Genomic DNA, 8,076 nt, shown 5'->3' with positions numbered 1-8,076 from the left:
TTCTGGACAACTTTTTTTTCCACTTCCCACTCATCTTCCTTTCTCTCTTCTGCTTCTTTCCCACTTTGAGGTTTTGTGATCCCTTTTCGTCTCTAGCCCACCTCTCCTTTCCTTGTGATTCTCCAGCCAGGGCTCAGCATTCACACGGGCAGAGGGCTTGCTGGAGGGTGGGTACCAGATGGGTGATGCTGCTACTCTGTAGAGATGTTGCTCAGGGAGGTCCCTGTTTTGCTGCTCTTCTGTCTGAATCCATACCTGAGGCTGCCTGCCTGCAAAAGCCCAAGCCTGATTAATTTGCATGGGGCTAAAATCATTGGGGTGTACTTTTCAGTATTGAAAGGATTTGGGAACAATTATCCATCTGTTGTTAAGTCTAATGGCAATTCTGTTTCACAGTCTGTTATCATTTGTACCCTGGTTATTATCATAACTGAATAGGCAACTCTGGCTAGTCTTTGAACTCCCAGCTCTTTGTTACCATCTCCCAGCTAAGAGGCAGTTACCTGCCATATAATCACTCTTAATGTGTCTGAGAGCAAAGTCACACAAACTTAAATTGCTGCTGAAGGTTTGTTTGTTTGACTTTGTCCTCAAAGGGGCAAGGAGTGTTTGTACAGTCAGTCGTGCCTGTCAGCTGGGAGGAAGTAAAAACCCTCTGGGAAACAGTTGAGAGCAGATTTTAAGCTTCTTTTCCAGTGCCCCGGCCATGTGGCTGCTCCATATTGCATCAGTGCAAGGTCAATGAGGCTAGATCAGATAACCACCATCTGCTGCACTTTGCACAGAGGGCGGGGAGTGCTGTAGGCACCATTGCCCACAGCAGGGTGGTGGTTTGTGAAGCTGCTCCTTCCTGCATCCCAGACCTGTGGCTGTGGGTATCTTGCAGGGCTCCATCCACCATTTGGGCTGCGGGAGGTTGGAGCACAAGCTGGCCCAAGAGTGCTCCTGTGTGCTGCCCGGGGGTGGCTGGGTGGCCCCTGCTAAACCCAGGGAAGACAGGGGCTGTTGTGGAGAGGCTCCCTGTTGCAGCATGATCCTGAGCAGTGGGGAAGGGAAGGTCTCTGTCCCAGTGCTGCTCCTCTCCTTGGCACTGCCTTTCACGAGTCGGATGGGCTCTTCCCATCTCTTGCAGACAAAGCTCCAAGCTGAGAAACACCCTGTCCTGGTGGTGGTTGGCAGTTTCCCTCCCCTTCTGCCAGCCAGCTGGAGATAATGCTTCCCTTGGGAAGGCAGGAAGGATCAGCAGGTAAGTTCACCAACAGGTGTGGCCACAACCAAGAGAAGCCAAATCCAAATTTAAAAAGTGAGTGTGCATTCAACATAGTTATCCAGGGTCCTAAAGAAAGCTAGAACAGAGTGAGCCATTAGTCTAGTTGTGAGGCTGAGCCTCTTGAAAGTTATTTCAAGGACTTCTTGTACAGTTACAATAAAACCTTCTTTCAATATGCATTGTCTGTTTTCGCTGCAGTGTGCAGTGTGTCTTACCTCCCTTTGTCTTTTACTGTCAGGAGCCTTCAAGCACCTAATTCTACTGTGACATCTGATTTCTCAAAAAAAAGCATGCAAGTATACACCCCACCTGCATCTGAGGAACAATCCCACCTCATCTGTCAACAAAAAGAATTTTTGATAACTGACAAGAAAGTATACACTACACCATTTGCTGTACTGAAATGTAAGTGCAAACTGAAATTCCTAGGTAAATTTGAACAGATTCTTACTTTTGTTACAGAAACCAAAGATCTGAAGCCCATCAAGGCCAATTAGGTGGTTATTGACTTCAGAGCACTTTGAACTGACTCTGCAAATAGCACCATTAGCCCAAGTGGCCCAAGCAACTCTTCTGTCTGCATGCCTTCAGAGATCTGTCTACACTCCTCTGAAGATGCAAGTTCAGCTTTGCTCTCATTTACTCCTGGGTGAAGGCGAGATCACAACGTATTTATTTTTAGATGTAGTATACCTACGTTAATACAAAATGTACCTTTCGTTTCACACACGCATACAGAAGAGGAAGTGTAACACCCTGCCAAACACACTGGTTTCTTTTCATTTATCAGCAATGTGAGAGAAGAAATAATCCATTTTATGTTTTATTGTGTTTGTTTGTCATCTGATTTAGTACTTATCTGTTATGCCTAATTACTTTAAAAGAATTCTAGTTCTTGGTCACAAAATCTATGAATAAAAGATGTTCACATACACCATCTAGGCCAGGTGTCACAACTCGGTGCAGAGATCCACACCACAAGATACTTCTGATTTTAATTACTATGTGAATGGATACACTGATTACATGAAAAATCAATAAAATATTAATCAGATAAAGCAAGACAGCAGGTGGCCAAACATATTAATAAGGCGTATGTCTGCAAAACACAAACATATCTCTGCAAACAGGAGGGGCATGCTCATGGTATCACTAGATGTACTCTATCACTGAAACAGCCCGTCACCAAAGTGTCACCATGCAAAGCTGTTTAATTTTTAAGCAAGGGTGGGTGCATTTTCTGTTTAATCCACTTAGGGACTCACTGGTTCTACTTCCTGTCTGGAAACACGCTTCCCAGACAGGTCAGCGGAGTTTTTTTCTGCCTGAGGTGGGCAAGACTGAAATCATTAAGGTCAGTGTACTAAGACAAAGCAAAACAAAACAAAACAGAATTTATGCTCCTTCTTAATGCATTATAATGTGTTAAAAAAGACTCACAGCTCTTTTTTCTGTGTTTGTTTCACTTTGGGAATATCAGAAATATCAAGAGAGCACACACTCTTGCAGTCTCTCCCAGCCATTCTGGGTCAGCTTGTTTAACTGCTTCCAAAATCCATCTGTGGTTTCAGAAACGAATACCAAAACTGTACCTGGCCTAGCCAAATAAAATGTGTAGTTTCTTAATTCATAGGCAGACATAGAGCAAGCAGTCTCGACTTCTTAATAGGCATTTGTGCGACTGACAAGCCAAATTTATTCATCAGCATCCTGCAGCCGGGGACTGGGCTCTGCTCAGAAGCCAAGCTGCTCGGCACAAGGAGGATCTCTCAGTGCCCGCTTGGCACCCTGGGTACAAACTGATGTGCAGGCTGAGTGACAGGCCTGGAAATATCTCCCTGGTAATGTTTTGAGGCTTGGGCTTTTTCCTGTGCTGTGTTTTGCAGAGGAGTGGGATCTGGCGTGAGACACGCTTTGTTCTTCTCATGTGAGCTGAGCTCTCCTCCCATTTCCCCTCTCAGATCCCTTTGCAGGATATGTTTTTATTGCACCCTCGCTCTCCTCAGTTCAAGCAGTTATTCATTTCCTGACTGTATGTGACCAGATGCGTGGCTGTTGTCAGTGGTGTAAATCCTCAGCCTTCAGTTGAACTAAAAATCATCCTGTGGTGTTTGATGTGCCATGTTAATGGGACATGGCTGTTTTGAGATTTCTGACTTTCACAGAACAAAACACTTCATCTGCGCCTTTAGGAAATAACAATAACTCATTAAGACCACGACCTCATGTTTCTCTTTAAATACAGATGTTATTCAATGTAGAGCTCTAGACTGGTTCTGACAATACATTTTTTTGTTCCTTCTCTGTACAAAATTGAATAATGTATCTCCCTGAGTCTCCTTTTACTCAAGCAGCAAAGGTTGCTCTGATGTCAGCTGCAGGGGTGAGATGTAATGTGGATAGCTGTGAAATCCCCTTTGACAGTTACAACCAAAGTGAAAATATCCTTCAAATCCAAAAAAATCTTTCCTCACATATAGGCTTCCACAGTTTTGTAATTGTAACTGCTAAATCTGAGTGCTTCAGACAGACACTGGACTTTTGAGAGACACAAATTCTTCTCTGGAATCTTTTAAAATTCAGACTATAAAAGATATATCCCCGGGAGAATGCAATCAAGAGAGATGACAGAAACAGAGTTGCCCTACCAAAGGCCAATGAAATCCAAAATAAGAGGGAGACTGTGGAGGCAGATAGGTTGTAAGGGCCCCGTTTCCACTGATGCCTGGGGGAAAGGCAGGGTGTGTTTGTGAGGAAGGGGAGAGAATTGAGGAAGAACACCATTCCCCAAGGAGAAGACCTTTGAGGGAACCTGGCAGGCATTGTGTTCCCATTAGTCCTTATCCCTGTGATAGATGACAAGAAAGGATAGAGAATGCAGAAGGGAACATGCTGATAATAAGGGGAGTTTTCAAAAAATGTTGGAAATAGTTACTGTGACTTGTTTTTTGTGGCCTCAAATCTCATTCTCTTTAAGGTTAGTGACAGAGGACAGTTGAGGCTAAGATCCAAGAGTCAGCCAGTTAGGAAGTGGTGGTCACAGAAGCTGATCTCTGGCCATATGAGGGACAACTCCAGGGGCTAGGGAACAGCTGGGTGTGGGAGGTATCTCAGTGCAGTGCAGGAACCTGGACAAGTAACTTAGAATACCCGCCTAATTTTTAAGCAACTACAGTTCACTGAGATGAATCTGACTTTTTCTGATAGTCTGTGGCTGATATTTCAGCTTACTGAATTTGGGGCCCAAACACATTTTGTCTAGGGAGCCAAATCTCCCTTTGAATTAAGAGAGACCATATGTGGCAAAGACAAGAGGCTTGTGATTTTACCAAGCTTTGGCTTAAAGTGCTGGGACACCTAGGTACTTAACTGCATCTATTTTAGCACAAAGCCTCAGACGCTTTCATCCTGCTTGAGCAATCCCTACAGAATTAGCTTTTCTGGAACATGAAACCCTATTGGACTTTGTAAACAAGCCACATTAAGCTGAATGCAAAGCCCAGCTACAATTTCAATTTCTGTAAATTATGCAAGGATATAAATGATGACTACATCAGTAAGCTAGACCAGAAGCTGATTCACTCATGTATTGATCCATGCATGGTCTATCTTCATGCCTTGCAGAAAAAAAACAATTAAAATGGTTACACTAAGCTATAGAACTTGAAAGCAGTAGTTGAGATGGAAGAGTGATTCCCTGCTTGAAGAGTAGCAGATGAAGCTATAGTTTGTATATTAACCCTCTTCTAATTTGCATCACTTTAAATGCTTCTTAGCTGTGTGTGACCAAAGTGGAACAAATAATTAGCTTGAAAAATAGAAGAAATTCAGTTGATACTTTATTACTTTAATGCCATGTGTTTGTTCCATGCTCTTTTTTTCTCACTGCCTCAAAAAGCAAAAATAGGAAAAGATGTTTGTATTTTTAAATCTGTGTGATGACAGAAGTAATAGCAAAAGCTCATTCCTGCAGTCTGGGAGTGTGACCAAGCACCTTTGGTAAAAATTCCCATTACAGGATGTAGATGGACAAGCGGGAAAACCAAGGGAAGAGGGCATTCAAGTTTCCTAAATGCAAGAAAAAGAAATAAAGGAGAAAGAAATATATCCATCCCTTGCAATCATCAGCCAATCAGGATGCAGGAATGACATACAATTTTCTTCAGTGTGTGGGCGAGTAAACCATAATTCTGCACTCCCATTGTCTTTGATGCTAAAATGTAGCTATAGGAAGGGTAAATTTTTTTAAATCTTGAGAGGCTTTTGAGAAACAAAATATCACATGAACAGACTGTACATACAGGCAGTTTCTTGAATCACGAACTGTTTATCTGTAAGCTTGAACACAAATAAATCCAACTTACATAAAAGCAAACCATGTAATGGGTCTGCTTCTGATTCGTTTGGCTTCTATTTTAATTAGCTAATGCAGACACTGGCAAATGGTATGTTACTTGTTGTTAAGGATCCTTTAGTCATCTGCCATTTTTGCACTTTTTGATTGGCTGCTGCTAAGGGAAAGGAAAGCTCTGTAGTGGTTGCACATAAGAAAAATGACTCCAGCACAGCGCTGTGGAAAGCTATGCTTTTATCTTGCTTCATCTTCACCACCCCCATGTCATTAAGTTTAAATTCTTTGGCTGAAAGTTTTAAGCACAGCATTAGTAATATCTGCTTTCACGTACACAGTTTTCACTTCATAGGTTGACTTTCACTGTAACTTTGTTTATTCCAGGAGTATTACACCTGGGATTGTTTTAACCCAGCATGTCAAGGTACAGTGTTAAACAGTTGTTCAAATTTTATGCAAGCAGTTTTGCAAAATTTGACTGCCAAAACTAAATCAAAGGCAAAATATTTTTCAAAGGCAAAAGATAAGTAAAGCCAGGTTTAAAATATTAAAATCTTTCCCCTTGCCTCCCCTCCCCCCCTTTTTGTTTTTTTTTTTCTTTGAATCTGATAACAGCTGAGAAAGCAGGGCTGAACTTGATTGAGAAGTGCACAGGGAACTCCAAGTCCTTGCTGCCCTCAGGAACAAGGCACTCTCACAAGCACTGTCTTTTGTTGATGTTTGAAATGGAGGTCTCTCTTGCCAATTGAAGTATAAGTTTGTTTTTTTTTTCTGGAAAGCCCAGAACAGCTTTTCAAAATGCCAGCTGTCCACTCTGAATGCATGTACAAATTTTTGATAGACAAGGAACACAATGTATCTTTTCATTTAACCTAGCAAATGGTGTATAAGCAGACTATGTGCCTAGAGCTGGTTCAGTTTTATCACTCTCATGAATGGTAATGGTGACACAGTGGCAGCTTTTCCTTGCTCAGCAGTGTGGCTTCCAGCAGTAGGTGTTCTGCAACCACTCTTGAATACCATCACTCTGCATTTTCAGTGACACAATGCAATATATCAACCTCCCAAAACACCAGATAAGTTCAGCTAAGAATATTGCCCTTCCCCAGTTAGCGTTTTTCCTCAGCTTACAGAGGAAAATCAATTCAATTCTGTAATGAGTGTTTTTTGCAAATTTCCCATAATGAGAGAAAGAAAATAAAATGCCTGAAGAGCAGAAAATCGAAATGCTAAACCTTTGATCCTGGATTTGAAGCTAATCTATGCAATTAGAAGTGCTTTTTGTCACAAAGGGAAGAGTCACAGGAAGAAAGGATAGCACACAGCACGAAGAAGCGATCCAGGGAAAGACTGAGAAAATGGTGTTTCAATCATCTTCACAGTCACACAAATCCTTCCTCAAGAGTAAACAAAGCACCTGAAAAAAAATGAGAGAGAAAGAAGGAGAACAGCATCAAACAAACAGGCAAAAGCTTCCAAACAATTTCCTCCAGGTTATCTCTCTGGAGGCAAAATTTAACACCATCGCATCAGGGAGGCCATATTGAAGGGAGGGGCTTCCCAGTGTGTAGGAGCCATTATAAGGATGTGAACCAGACTTCAAGCTGTATTTTTTGTTTAGTAACATCCTCCTGGCTTGAGAGGTTGCTTATAACCCAGGAGAGCATTTGATGGCTATTTGTTAATGCACGTTCCCATAGCCAAGAACTATTTTTGCCTGGCTGATCCAATTCATGGACTTAGATGCTGCCAGAGAAGAAGGCAATTTAATGAGTCTTCTCTGGTGGAGCATAAATATCCACATGAAGAGAAAGCCATGTGTGATGATGCGTAAGTATCAGTAACCTTTCCTTGTGTTGGCAGGGAGGTCACAGAAACAAAATCAGAGTCCTGCAAGAATAATTTTTGAGAAAGTGTTGGGCAGTATTGGAGCCTCTGCTAGTGCAGGCAGCCACTGCCTCCTTTGTGTGTGGCTGACAGGTGAAGCCTCCCAGCCCTGGGCTTAGACTCATACTGTGCATCGATTTTGTCCTGGATGCCTGTGTGAGGGTATTGCAAACCACTGTAAGCTTGAACTCATGTGGAAGACAGAGACCTCCTCTCTCTTACCTTTTTTCTTCTTTTATTGATGAACCAGGAATAATTTTTAAAATACTTGGAAGGGTGCTGTTGATGTGAGCCACTGATGACTCACCTCAGAGAGGTGGGATTCTCACTGACACAATGGCTGTGACTCCCTTTCAGTGACCATTTACATGCTTTTTTTTCCACCAAACTGGAGAATGGTAGTCAAGATGGTTTGCACCTTAAACTGGAGCTAAAAAGTACCGCACTTTGTGGGATCCCCAGCAGCGTAGTTGGTGGCTGTAATTATTTTCTATAGGGAGGCAGGAATGGAAAAGGGTAAAATTTTTATGGGGCTTTTCTGACTTCAAAATATGCAGTGATGGAATTT

General features: G+C 42.3%; 1 long non-coding RNA gene across 1 annotated transcript; it reads left to right on the top strand.

Annotated features, from left to right (window-relative positions):
• The first annotated feature begins 811 nt into the window (after positions 1-811).
• Positions 812-3,852, top strand: LOC135314665 (uncharacterized). Its single transcript, XR_010374164.1, has 3 exons — positions 812-871; positions 1,133-1,246; positions 1,733-3,852. It is a non-coding gene; the product is annotated as an uncharacterized LOC135314665 (long non-coding RNA).
• The last annotated feature ends 4,224 nt before the right edge of the window (positions 3,853-8,076 follow it).

Source organism: Phalacrocorax carbo, chromosome 1 (assembly GCF_963921805.1).
Source record: "Phalacrocorax carbo chromosome 1, bPhaCar2.1, whole genome shotgun sequence".
Classification (NCBI taxonomy): Eukaryota; Metazoa; Chordata; class Aves; order Suliformes; family Phalacrocoracidae; genus Phalacrocorax; species Phalacrocorax carbo.
Note: the sequence above shows the minus strand (reverse complement) of the source record. Positions and strands in the feature narration are given on the sequence as shown.